This window comes from Bidens hawaiensis, unplaced genomic scaffold (assembly GCF_021521415.1).
Source record: "Bidens hawaiensis isolate Kalapana, Puna unplaced genomic scaffold, B.hawaiensis_p1.1 tig00021988_1, whole genome shotgun sequence".
In the NCBI taxonomy this organism is placed as follows: Eukaryota; Viridiplantae; Streptophyta; class Magnoliopsida; order Asterales; family Asteraceae; genus Bidens; species Bidens hawaiensis.
The window spans coordinates 258,087-272,340 of record NW_027493402.1 but is presented as its reverse complement, the minus strand read 5'-3'; the positions used below and the strand labels follow the sequence as shown (position 1 = coordinate 272,340).

The following is a 14,254-nucleotide window of genomic DNA, read 5'->3' as shown; positions in this document are numbered from 1 at the left end:
GCGAAGCAATAGGAGGAGGCCAAAAAGGCCCTAATAAGACCAGTCATTGGAAACCCTAATACTATAAATACCACACCACCTCCACAGTTGGAGAGGGGCAGGAAAATATACTCTAAGTCCTTTACTCATTTTCACATCCTGATTATCCCATCCTACAATATCTGATTCTCACACCGGAGGGTTACCCCAAAGAGGACCCCTCTGTCCCTTTCTGAGGGGTAAGCTCACGGTGCTGTTCGTTTTGTAGGTGGAAGAACTCGTATCTCGGAAAACCATCGGTGATATAGCACACTCGTACCCGAGGGACGTTGATTGTACACAAGTAAGTCGATCCACGCTTCTTCATATTGTATTGGATCCTTTATCTATATTTATATATATCTTCCATATAGTTACAAAGTTAATGAAAGCATAAATATATATTTTTGAAATATTGTGGATGACTTAATTCAGCTGACATGACAACCCTTTTCATTTGAAATAACATAATACTAAATAACTTAACTGGCATTGAAGAGGAAGTGAAGTTTAGACTGGAGGCTAGTATATGTCTTAAATTTGAACCTGATCTCAACCGGGTTTTAATGTAGTGGGCCTTTGAGCGATGGGATTTCCCCATAACATGAAATAGTGGGCTTGAGCTACCCAACATTGTCTTTGATCGCAAGCGTATGTTGTCTTTTGTCATTGGTTACCTTAGATAGCTGAGCTTTTATTCGTTGGTCGTTCAAAAAAAAAGCCACATTAGAAGGTATAGCTACATGCTTAGATATCATTTGAAAAAATAGAACATGTGTATAAATAACTCAAATAAATATATAATAATAAACATTCAATATAAAAATAGGGGAGGAGCCAATGTTACAAAAAGTTATTCGAACCCAAATTTGATCACTCTTCATGGTCGTGTAAAGATTTTATGGCGTATTTAACTTATTAAAAAGACATTGTGGGACCAAATAATAAAAACATCTTTTAAATTTTGGTGGAAGACAATTCACGAGGTTCCATCATGTCCAACATTTCAAAGTCCCACATCGTGAGTCTTCAACTACATTGAAACGAATTGATATGCATGTATATATGTCATCTGGTGATGAGTAAAGTTAAAAGTATAACTTAATTAACAAAATAAATACTACACTTAAAAGCAATTTCGCTATATAAAGTAATGTTAAGATATACACATCAACTTCTATAATATAATGAATTATTTATTGTCCAAACTAAATTACATGTTGCTAAAATGAATCATATTAACATTAGAATAACTGGTCTTCTAATTCAATATTACGAGGTGATGATCAAGGCCTATAAATTTTGAATCTTAGGTCTCAAGTTTGAAACCTAGCTTAAAAGAGTTTCATCACGATGGTGAGCTCCTCCTAGACGGTGTTCCTTGGTAAGTCAAACATAAAACGTCAATATATGTATGGATGGTTGACATCTTATATCAGAAAGACTTACTCGGGTATAAAGGTAGCGTTGTTAAAAAAAGCTAACATTATTAGAGGTGAAAAAGGAGAGTCCATTGTTAAAGTTAATCAGTTTGCTCAATATTGTAAATTTGTAATAACAAATCTTGATGGGGTATGTTTAAGTTACTAAGAATTAAAATTATTAACAAGTCCCATTAATGATATGTTAATGTGTAAGGGAATTGCAGAGTCTTTATTATTTTTGTAGGGACAAATATCATTGTAGATTATTGCTAAGGAAAGACCATTCATGCAAAAGTTGCAACTTGATGATAAGAGGCAGATAATGCAAATATAAGTAAAAGGTTAAAAACCAACTTAATAAATAAAAGTTATTTTGAATAAAGAATTGTATAAATTGAATGCAGGCCTGGATCTAGGGTCATCCAAGTGAGGCGATGGCTTTAGGTCTCCATATTTTGAAGGCCTTCAATTTTAAGAGGCTACTAGTACTATAACGTATTTTCTAAGCTGAATTTATATTTGTAATTGTGATAATTGATATTCATGACTATGAAGAAAGAAGAGAAACTTTTGTTACAAAATACTAAAAATAATTTTTGTATTTGCTCTATTTTTGTAATGGGTGGTGTTGATTGTTGTAGTGTTGAAGAAGATGATGAATAGGTGATAACATTGGTAACTGTAATTTACTTTTTCATCAAAAGCAAATATGGGTATAGAGCTTCATGAATTTAAAACATTATTAAGTTCAATGCATGATGATGTGGCCACTAACCAATTTATTTGTACTATATTTTATAGAAATCATGTTATAAATTAAATTTTATCTATATTACATATACTTTTTCTCTTTGATGTACATGTTTACTTTTATTTTCTATTCTTGATTGAATGAAATTCTAAATGTGTATGGAGATCTAAAATTATATTGTTCGAAATACATCTTAATTTGTAATAAAACATATCAAAATTTTGATAAACAACGACCTAGATGAAATAGTATGATTAAAGTTACAATTTACTTAATATTTATTACTTTTGAAAACTAAATTATATGTCTATTAAAAGAAGTAGACAATAAAATAATTATTTGTTGATGATTTATTTATAAGATATTTTTTGATGAACATTTAACCTTATTATTAGTACACTTCAAAAATAATTTTTAAATATATTTATAAACAAAAGGCCTCAATTTTTTTCTTGGCTTTAGGCCACAAAAATGAGTTGCACGGTTGTGTATATTAAAGTCCAAAATACGTAGTGCTTCGTTTACAATAGTAAATCTGAAAAACAAAGATAGTTAATTACTTTATTTTGAGCGGCATGCATTTATATTTTTAGTTTTGTTGAGGCAGTTGTAGAATTGCTTATGTGAAAAACTGAAAATAGACGTAAGTGGTTATTTAGTAGTCCATTAATAGTTATATTAAAATGTTATTTAAAGTTGGTCAGTTTTAGACATTTAGAGTGTGTTTATTTTATTTAAAAGACATTTTACTGATTTATGAAACATAGCTTCTGTAAGTTTTAGAAGCATGCTGACTGATTTTCAGATATCCTGATTTATTCTGCCAGGACTCTTAACATAATGTTGGCAAACAACTTGCTTTTATTTGTTTTAGATCAGAATTAACATTTTCAGATAAGTTGTAGTTCTATCTGTTAAACAACACTTATATTTTTGTCATTAGTAATCATCATTATATCCATGGTGTTTGTTTTTTTTATCAATTGTTTAATTTCTTAAACTATGTTGAAAGTTCAACCATCAAGCAACATCTCATCAAAGGGCGTTAAATCAAAGCTTAACTTGAAGACCAAAATGCACCAATAATTGATTAAGATAAGAGGAAACCCAACCATAATTGATTAAGATAAGGCTTTAAGAGGAAACTCAACCGTACAAGCAAAAAATATAAATATATTATGTGTGAGAAAAATCATGAATTATGTTTATGGAGGGGTGCCTTCATTTATATATAACCCACAAATGTATTAAAATCCTAAGAATAGTTGTTACGTGTTAGTTGTGGTTATCATGTATGAGTTTTAACTGTAATAATTTTTTTATTTGAACAGTAAAATATTTTTACATTTATATATATACGTCTCTTCTCTGGTTATAACCCCATACATTTCACTAAAAGGCAAGAGCTAGCCTCTACCAAAAAATATTATAGATAAGTGTCGTCGTTAAAGTTGAAACCAATAAAAACGAGGTTAAAAGGCGGATAGGGGAAGAGAGAGAGATAGAAGAAGCTTGCACAAAAGCTCTTAGAAACGAGATCCAAGAGTTGGAATATGGCAAAATCTAGAAGCGCCACCAAAATGAAAAACCTCTCTCGTCTAAACACCACTGAACCAATAAAAGTTTTAAAAGATGAGATCACCAAAGACTTGAAGCAAAGAGCGACAATCAAATGGGCAATTGATGAGGACGAGATCTCTAATTTTTCCCGTGGCATGATTAATAAATAGCAAACTCTTTAAATATCTGATAAGAGGGTTATTATTAGATAAGCAATGGGAAAGTGATCCAACCAAGTTATGATTTGAGGCTTGCAATTTTTATCTAGGAAAAAGTTTGAACAACCATGGGCCTTAAGACCTAAGTTCATCTCGGGTAATTTTACCAAACTTTTCCAACTCTATGGGGTCGTGTTTATCGCTCATTTCTTAGCACTTTAAATAAAGCTCCGCATTTGGGACCATGGAACGGTAAATCTTCTGGTCTAGACGATTTCATGTTTGCTTATTTGAAAAGACATTGGGAATTATTCGAGTTTTTGTTTTTGAGTATACTCTCTCGCTTCCACGAATGTGGTGAAATAAGTATAGGGTTCATCGCATTAGTTCCAAAGAAAGATGATTCTATTGTGTTAAACGATTTTAGACCAATTGGCTTAATCAGGTGCATTGCCAAAGTACTTGCAAATCATATAAAATCAGTTATTGGTTGGTCATCTCATACGCCTAATCAGTTTATAGTTTAAATTAGAGCATTTTATGGCCCGATTATCCTCAACAAGGTGCTTTCTTAGATAAAGAGATTAGGTGCAAAAGCGATGTCACACCCCGACCAAAGGCGGCGGAACATGCCGAGTTGTAACGATTGCCCATAAGTGCATGACACTATTTAAAGCGACAATATTTAACAAACTCATTTCATTTCACAACATCGAAAATGTCACATAACCAAATATTCATAAGTCAAATACAACAAAATATAACAAAATATAACAAATCAAATATTGTTCATTTTTGCTAATATCCTAACGGTATTTGTGTCATTTTCTTCACCGAACTCCATAATCAACCTAGATGCAAACCTGTAACATTTCATAAAATAAAGTTGTCAACACAAAGGTTGGTGAGCAATCATAAGTTTGAACAATAGATATATAGTATGAAAAGCCACAAAACTAGTGTACAAAACCATAAATAATAGCTATAAACTTGGATAAATTGACAAGCGCTAATAGAATTACGTTAACGCCACCTAGCTACAAGGGATTGCCAAGTAGTCTATGATTTAATGGAATATCGTTAATTGCATTACGTTAACGACACCTTGCTACAAGGGGATGCCAAGTAGTCTAGGATTTATAGATTCCACCAACCGAAAGCGATAAACACATAGGCATATAAGCATAGAACACCAAATCGAGCAATTATTCAAGTAAACTGTTTGTGGTTTAAGACTCAAGTATAAAGCATTTTATTTGAATAAGTATGAAATGTCACCCCAAAACAAAAGATAGAAAACGGGGTATGAAGTTACTCACGTTCAAGTATAAAACTTGATCGGTAAAAGATGAATAACCGGATGGATGAAGTTTAACGAGCAAGGCCTAAATGACAATAAAATCTTGGATTTAGAATGGTTGTCTTGAAGATCTTTAAATAAAATAATTGTTGCAAAAAGTAAACAATTAAAGTTCAAGGTTTAAAATGTAACTATTTAAGAATTTATAATAACAATCCTTTAAAAATATAAGTTTGCTTGAAACCGGGTTAAAGTATCTAACCTTAATATTTACTTAACCAATGTTAAGTAATAAGGTGGGAAAAATGCTAAAATGCAAGTTCCTTTGGGACAAAGATACTAAAACGGGTTTTTAACGAGTGTTCGGGTTGTCGATTCGGGTCTTGACAAATGGTCAAACCCAAAGTCAACTTTCCAACATATTAATTGTTATGAGATAACTCATTAAAATATACTAACACTTAACCAAGTATGTAGATCTATTGTTTAGAACTAACAACGTACGTTAAGCGAGTGTTCGGTTTTGTCGGTCCAAACTATGTGTTGAGATCAAGTTGGATCCAACAATTCCAAGTACTTAAGAAAATAATTAAAATCAGTTTGTAAACTATTTTTAAAGAAATATACAAGTCTTGATAGCTAAAAACACACTTGTGTGTCTTAAGCGAGTAAAAGTCGGTATAGTTCGGTTTTGTTCGGTCTCCAACTCACAAATAGTTCATAGATGGTTTCTACATGCCCAAATATCATAGAATTTGTATATTGGTTTATAAATGAAGAAAACTTAAATTTTACAACTAAAAAGTTAACTACAAGTCTTTTAAGCAAAAGTTTCGGTTTAGTTCGGTTTCCATCTCCCAACGAGTTCATAGATGGATTCCATATGCTTAATATCAAAGAACTTGTAAAAATGATTTTTGAAACTCAAATCTAGCAATAAACATGTTTAAACAACTATTTTAACAAAACTAGTAAACAAAAGTTCGGTTTCTGGTTTGGACTAGTTTCGGTTAAACCGAGGTTAGTCTTATACAAACCCACACCATGGAACTTGTAAATAAGATGAACAAACTAAAAGGGTTAGAAATTAGTCATAAGTGATATGTATAATAAATTATGTGTGTGTATATATATATCAAGAACACGAAGTCCTCCATGAAGCCTTGCCTTATGACATTCGAAACTTAACCAACCGGGGTCGGTGAAGTAACAAATAAAGGAAACAAGGGGTGTGTATTATATATATGTTGTACCACCATATTCAAGTGTTAGTAATATTAGATGAACAAGTTAAAATGAAAGACTATAGTTAGTTGACCTTAAGAAATCAAAATAACAAAATGTTGAAGATGAATACTTGGATTTGAGAGAGATTTTGGAGAAGATGAACAACCAAAATGGTGTATGGAGCCTTGCTTTTATAATGGTAAGAGTATGGTTCATACAAATAGGGTAAAGATGCATGTGATGGTTGAAATGATCAAACAAGTTTTTGGTGAATGGCAATAATAGTCCCCAAAGTTTGGTTTAAGTCATTTTAAGGAGTTTTAATGACCAAAAAGAATGTTTTCAAGACCCAACAAGTGTAAAACAATATTGTAACATAAAATCCATCATTTTTATTATATCATAAGCTTTGGTTTACAAAATGGGTCGGTTTACATGATAAACGAATACAAACGAGACCCAAAATTGACGAATGTCACAAGCGATGTTATTCATTGTTTACTTTAAGAAACATGGGCGGATCTACGTATACGAGACCGGGTTCACGGGAACTCACTGACTTTCGGATTTTATATAGAACGTTTATATAAAATATGAAAGTGAACACACATATATTTTATGAGTGAATGCATGAACAAAGTTGAACTTTGGCCTAGTGGTTAACAATCCGTCTTGCTAATCTAATAACCTAGGTTCGATTCCCATTGCACACCGTTTTTCCTTTTTTACATTTAATTAGTGTACAGGTAGTTGGGGAAACTAAATGTGGGTATAAATGTATAATAAATATCTAATATAAACTACTAAGAGCTTGCTAAACATTAATAAAAGAGTAACAAACTAAAAATTCATCTTAATCTATCATTCAATAATATGTTAAAGCTCCAATAACGATGTTTGTTTTTTTTATTGTATTGTATTTTTATTATGTGATAAACCTTAACTACCCAAAACCATTAAACCGAACCGAACAGTGAACCCACTGATCAAAATTTTTAAATTCGCCACTGTAATGAGAAAGCCTTCAATTTCTTGAATCGGGGGTTTATAGAATAGCGAGGGTGTGAGGTAAAAGAGATAGGAAGTGGTGAGAGAGTAAAATAGTACTTTGTGAAGACGGATTAAAAACAAACTTATGAGTGTCACTACGAAAGAGAAGAGGGGAAAGAAGTCAGAAAAATGATACTTTTATGTGTTGTGTGTAGGGTAGAAAAGATAAAACACACTATTGCTAGGACAAATACCATCTGGCACACAAAAACATCTTCTGAAAACGTCTCTATTAGGTAGTGTTTGATATGCAGAAATAGGATGGGGAATAGAATGAATCAATGTGATGGAACGAAAAAAGAGGTGTTTGGTTGGTCAACGTAATGGAAAACATTACACAAAGAATCTCATTCTACCAAAACCATTCCTTCCCACTCTCCCTTTTTTTTCATTCCATTCTCCATTCAGCCTACTATCCAAACAACACCACCTGACAACCACCACCACTACCACAAACCATACCACCACCGCAACCACCTGACTGTTGCTGCCACTGTCACACCCAGACCAAAGGCGGCGGAACATGCCGGGTCCAACGTGATTGGACAAATACACAAGACACTATTTAAAGTGACAATATTTAATCAACTCATTTTATTTCATAAATCAATAAACAACACATCTCATTCATACAAAACAATTTGAATACAAGTAAACAAATATATTGTTCGTTTTACTAATATCCTAATAGTCTTGGTAACGTTTTTCGTCAAGTCCACTAGTCAACAAAAGTCAAACCTGTAACATTTCATAAAATAAAGTTTGTCAACACAAAGGTTGGTGAACAATTCATAAGTTTGAGTATATAAGTACATAGTGATAAAAAGTCACAAAACTTGTATACGAAACAATAAATAAAAGCAATAACTTGGATAAATAGATATCGCTAATAGAATTACGTTAGCGACACCTAGCTATAAGGGGATGCCAAATAGTTTAGGATTTTATAGCTATCATTAATTGCATTACGTTAACGACACCTTGCTATAAGGGGATGCCAAATAGTCTAGGATTTTATAGTTCCACCAACCAAAAGCGATAAACACATAGGCATATGATCATAGAACACCAAATCGAGCAATTACTAAAGTAAAGTATACAATAACGTTTGTGGTTTTAGGATTCAAGTATAAAGCATTTAGTTGAATAAGTATGAAATGTCACCCCAAAACAAAAGATGGAAAATGGGGTATGAAAGTACTCACGTTCAAGCTATAAACTTGAAAGATGATAATTTGGAGATTTTCCAGAACAATGAGTACGAATAATGCCTAAAAGGAAAGAAGTCTTGGATTTAGAAAGGTTGTCTTGAAAATCCTTAAATAAAATAATTGTTGCGAAAAGTATTTAAAATATAACTATTTAAGAATTTATAATAATAACCCTTAAAAAATGTAAATTTGCTCGAAACCGGGTTAAAGTATCTAACCTTAATATTTACTTAACCTACGTTAAGTAATAAGGTGGGAAAAATGCAAAAATGCAAGTTCCTTTGGGATAAAGATACTAAAACTGGTATTTAATGAGTGTTTCGGGTTGTTGGTTCGGGTCTTGATGGTTGGTCAAATCCAAAGTCAACTTTCCAAGATAATGAATACTATGAGATAACTCAATAAAACTTAGTAAGAGTTAACTAAGTATGTAGTTCTATTGTTTTAGAACTAACAACGCACGTTAAGCGAGTGTTGGGTTTTGTCGGTCCAAAATATGTTATGAGATCAGATTGGATCCAACATTTCCAAGTACTTAAGAAAATAATCAAAATCAGTTTGTAAACTATTTTTAAAGAAATATACAAGTCTTGGTAGCTAAAAAACACACTTGTGTGTCTTGAGCGAGTAAAAATCGGATTAGTTCGGTTTCCATTTCACAATACGTTCCTTGATGGTCTCCACATGCCCAAATAACTAAGAACTTGTATAAATGAATTTAGAAACTTAAATCTAACATAAAGCATGTTTAAAACAATTATTTAACAAAACTAGTAACAAGTTCGGTTCACGGTTTGGACTATTTACGGTTAAACCGAGGTTTGTCTCTACAAACTCCCACCATGGAACTTCATAAATATGACAAACAAACTAAAAAGAGCTTAAGTTAAACAAGATTAATATGTGCAACAAATTATATAAGTGTATATATATCAAGGACCACGAAAGTCCTACATGAAGCCTTGCCTTACGAAGTCCGAAACTTAACCAACCGGAGTCGGAGAAGTAACTACAAAAGGTAACAAGGGGTGTGTATTATATATATGTTGTACCACTATAAGCAAGTATTAATAATACTACATAAGCTAAATAGAATGAAAGAATAAACTTGGTTTGACATTTGGAAGTCAAACCTTCAAGAACACATAAATGAACAATCTTGGATCTATGGAGAATTTAGAGAGAATTTGGAGATGTAGCAAGAGTAAAATGAAGAAGATGAGTGTGCATATATAGGGTAAGGGTCAAATCTCCTTTGCAAGGTTCTCTTTTATGTTTACATGCAAATAGGTTGGTTAAACAAACAAGCAAAGCACAAAATAACAAAAAAACACGAAATTATGTGCAGACTTGGCTAGGAGCCGCGCGACGTGGCGTTCCCGGGGGGGCTGGTCCAGCTCGTTTAGCGTGGTTCGTTTCACGTTCAGAAGTTCGTTTTTGATGTATTTCGCTCGTTTTAAATGCGTTTTCTAATCCGTAAAAGGGGTTTTTCAAACTGAACAAATGGGAATGTTTTGGTAACATAAAAATCCAATATTTTATATAACATGAGTTTTAGGATATAAATCGGGTTGGTTTACGTGATAAACGAATACATAAACGAATACAAATAGAACACGAAATTGACGGATGTCACAGCCACCACCTTCGTCGCCACTGCCTAACCACCATCATCGCCCCCACAACCACCACCGTTACCTCCACCACCATTGTCGGACCACCTGCCATCACAACCACAACCACTGTCACATCCTGATCATCCCCCACCACACACCCACCACCACTGCTTGACCACCACTACTACCACCTGACCGCTGACACCACCACCACATGACTTCCGGCACGTGCCACCACCATCATTATCTCGTCCATTGTCACCACCACAGCCGCCACTTGACCACCGTCGCCATTGCCATTTTTTTGTTAATTTTATTTATTTGAGCAATGTATCTTTGTCATTTGTATTTCATTCATGTGTGTTTTTTTTCTACCAAACAATATAAAGTCATAATTCATTCAATTCTCATAGATTAACAAAAAAAACAAATAAATAACAACAATTTATTTCATTCCATTATCCATTCTATTTCTTCGTCAATTAAATTCTCCGTTCATTCCATTCCATTCCATTCTTACCACTTTAGAAAAAGAAGTAAAAATCTCCTCTCTTGACATCGGATATCACGAAACAATAGTTTATCCTTAACATGATCTGCATGTGCATGAAATTTAAAAACATAGGTATTCGTAGTGAGTAACTAGGGACCCACCCAATAAAAAAATTTCTTACATGAATATTATTGTCTTGTATTTCAATGTCTATTAAGATGGATATATTGTTGGGTGGGGTATAATTGTATATCTAGAAAGGTAGTTATGTTCGTGTAAAAATGAAATTAAAATAATTGAGTGGATAAATGGGATACGTGTTACACACATTCTTTTACTATCCTTTTTGTTTTAATTATTTGTTGTATATATTGCTTAACTTTTAGACTCTTAATTATAAGTTTCAAGAGGATATCACATCATTAGGTTAATGGCCACTGTCACGTATTATGCTTTACTACTAATTACTATGCATGGTGGCCCACATACATCACATAAGTTGACATGTGAACTCTATAATTGCATCCTAGAAAGCTAGATTTTATGAACCACTTCTTTTTTGGATTCCATCAAAAGTAAAGTACAACTATTCTATTTCTTTCACCAAAAGCAAGGTTCAATAATTCTCTTCTTTTACACATAACATCATGAAATAATCATATTCTATTCAATAATTCTCTTCTCTTACACCTATTTCGTTTTTTCAATTCGCCTATTATTTAATATAATGACAACGGTAAATCAACTTAAATATCTCAGTTACAACGAAGACAATACTACTATAGGAATATTAATATCTATCTATATTATTTATTTATTATCAGACAATATTTTTCACTGGTCACGAGTCTCAAAAAAAAAAAACTTTGATAACCCTTAAATAAGTTATAACATCTCATTTATTAGTGAAATTTTTTTATCATCAAACCCTAATTTAATTTTTCTAATCTACATAATTCTTCGTTGACGATCCATCTTCTCCATCACTGGTTGTCTTTCGATTACCATCCACCATCGTCAACCTCCTCACTCATGCATCAGCCACCATCGTCACCTACATCAATTGTCTCTTCTTTGTTGAATTTCTCATGAATTGCCGAATGAACACCAGTTAATTGGCCAGCAGTTCAGATCCAGTCGCCCCTTACCTTCTTTTTTATTTATGAAACCTATTCGGGTCAACCTGTTTTCATCTCACTCATACCATCACCACCACGCCAAAGTTGATTTCAGGCTTAGAACAATTATTACTGGTGATAGATTACTAACATACTTTGCTATCTTAAATTTATAGAAACATACATGATTTAGTTTTTGATATAAATGGTCTCTGATACAAACATGGGTTAAATATTCATCCATTTAAAATTTAAATGAACAGATCATCAACACAAACAAGCGCAAGTAATTGACCAAAGGTAACGAACATAAATGAATATATATTAACAAACGTAGACCAACACAAACAAACATAAACAAATATAAATAAACACACTTTAATGAACACAAATATATATATATATATATATATAATATTAAGTAGATGATTCATTCAATGTTTCATTCAAAATGAATATAAACGAACATAACCTAACATAAATGGATCAGAACAAGTCTATGTATATAACAAACTTCCTTACAATAAATTAAATTAAAATTCAAAAAATATATTCACAATACTAGAAATGATAAATATAAAAAAAAACCCATAATGCCGGGACTAAAAACTACTTTTACACATAAAAGTGATCGGTTTTATGTTTGATCCAGTTGTGAGAACATTGATCTTTTTGTTGTCGTTTTGATCCCCAATGCGTACACTCTATGGTATTAACTATTGAGTTACTATACTTTACATGTTAAAACAACGTTTTTGTAGTCAGAGTCTCGGTGCAAGCAATCTCTCTATCTTCCGAGTTAGAGGAAATGTCTATTCCATTCTACCCTCCACAAACACTATCAGCTTGTTGCCCGTTTGTCTGTCACTTTATTGTAATCGTTTGCATTTATAATATAATCTAATAATAGCTTTAGAAACAAAATTTACTAACATTTGTTGTTAATTTAGTAAGGTTAACAGTTTTATTATGAACAAGGTATTCAAATTTTATATATGCACATTTTTTTTCAACTTATTCATGTGTTTTAATGCTTCACTAACGTTTATAAAACACACCACGGTTACCAAAGCCATTGTCGTCACTCTCCATCTACCACTGCCAATCTGCCATACCATACACCACTAGACATGCATTCATCTTATAATTTGCACTCGACTACCAGTCTACCAACACATATAAGACAATGAGGCCGACCAAAAATTGCAACAAAAGTCCCCCAAACAACTAAACAGAAGAGCATTTCCAACGCATGCTTCCGTTAGGAAAGCATGGTTGAAGTAGTCACCGACGAGAAACCATCAGTGACGATCAGGGGCTAGCTTAAGCTTGGCCAATCTGCCTCCCTTGTAAATTTACGTGTTTTTTTAGAAAATTTTTATAAATTTAGTGTAAATTTGCTCATAGTGTTAATTTACCTATTTTCGTCCAAAAAACCACGTCAACATTTTTGTCTAAGCTTCGCCACTGATGATGATGTCCTGCTAGAAATTTGATAGTTGGTAATTTGATTTCCTAGGATGACAATCGAGTGTATGTTTTTTAACTTATGAAAGTACATTTTAAACATCAAAATATTCGACGAAATCTAGGCTGTGGATTTGCTTTTTAAGGTTTTACTGAATTCAATCGAAATTATCAACGAACGTCTGATAGTGATATTCTTAAGGGTGTCATTGTTTAGAGGGTGAGAGTGATATAAGGGGCGGGATTGATTTTTAATTAATCTTTAATATGTTTAATCTACGTAAGGATATTTTAATCTTAATTTCCACTCAAGCACAAATTTAATAAAACCATCTCATTAAGTTTATACCAAATGGGACCCTTCTCTGGTCACTATAAATATGCGTGGTCACTTGATATAAAATAAAACGATTCAAGTATAACAAATTGACATGTAAGCTGGTAACAAGCCGTGCCGTCACCTTTTTTTATATTACAAACCAAATCCTACTGAAAACAAAGACTTAGCGGCACAAGGACAAGAGTAGTAATCATATATATGATAAATATATTGGATAGTCATATATATTTAAGAAAATAAGTTATTGTTGTTAGTGATGGATCCTGAAAGTTTAGGGTGAATAAAAAAGTTCAACCTATAACTCATCAATTTAAACTAAAACAAGTGAAACTAAAATGTGTCGGAAAAAACCAAAACGGGTCGAATAAAAATTTTACATTTAACAAACTACGTATAGAAATGTAAACAATAAATTTCATTAAAAATAAACAAAATACATATTACAATTGGCCTGTACGTGATTTCTTCTTTTGAAAACGTTTGAAAACGGTCAATTACAGCTTTATTCGTAACACTTAAAA

The 14,254-nt window shown here is 32.4% G+C and overlaps 1 protein-coding gene across 1 annotated transcript in view; it reads right to left on the bottom strand.

Moving 5' to 3' along the window:
* LOC143564327 (purple acid phosphatase 8-like) overlaps nucleotides 1–13,001 on the bottom strand; it is a 100,948-nt gene extending 87,947 nt beyond the window's left edge. The window contains exon 1 of the mRNA XM_077051638.1: nucleotides 12,997–13,001. The gene's annotated coding sequence lies outside the window, so the exon portion shown is untranslated. The remainder of the gene's footprint in view (nucleotides 1–12,996) is intronic.
* Between the last annotated feature and the right edge of the window lie 1,253 nt (nucleotides 13,002–14,254).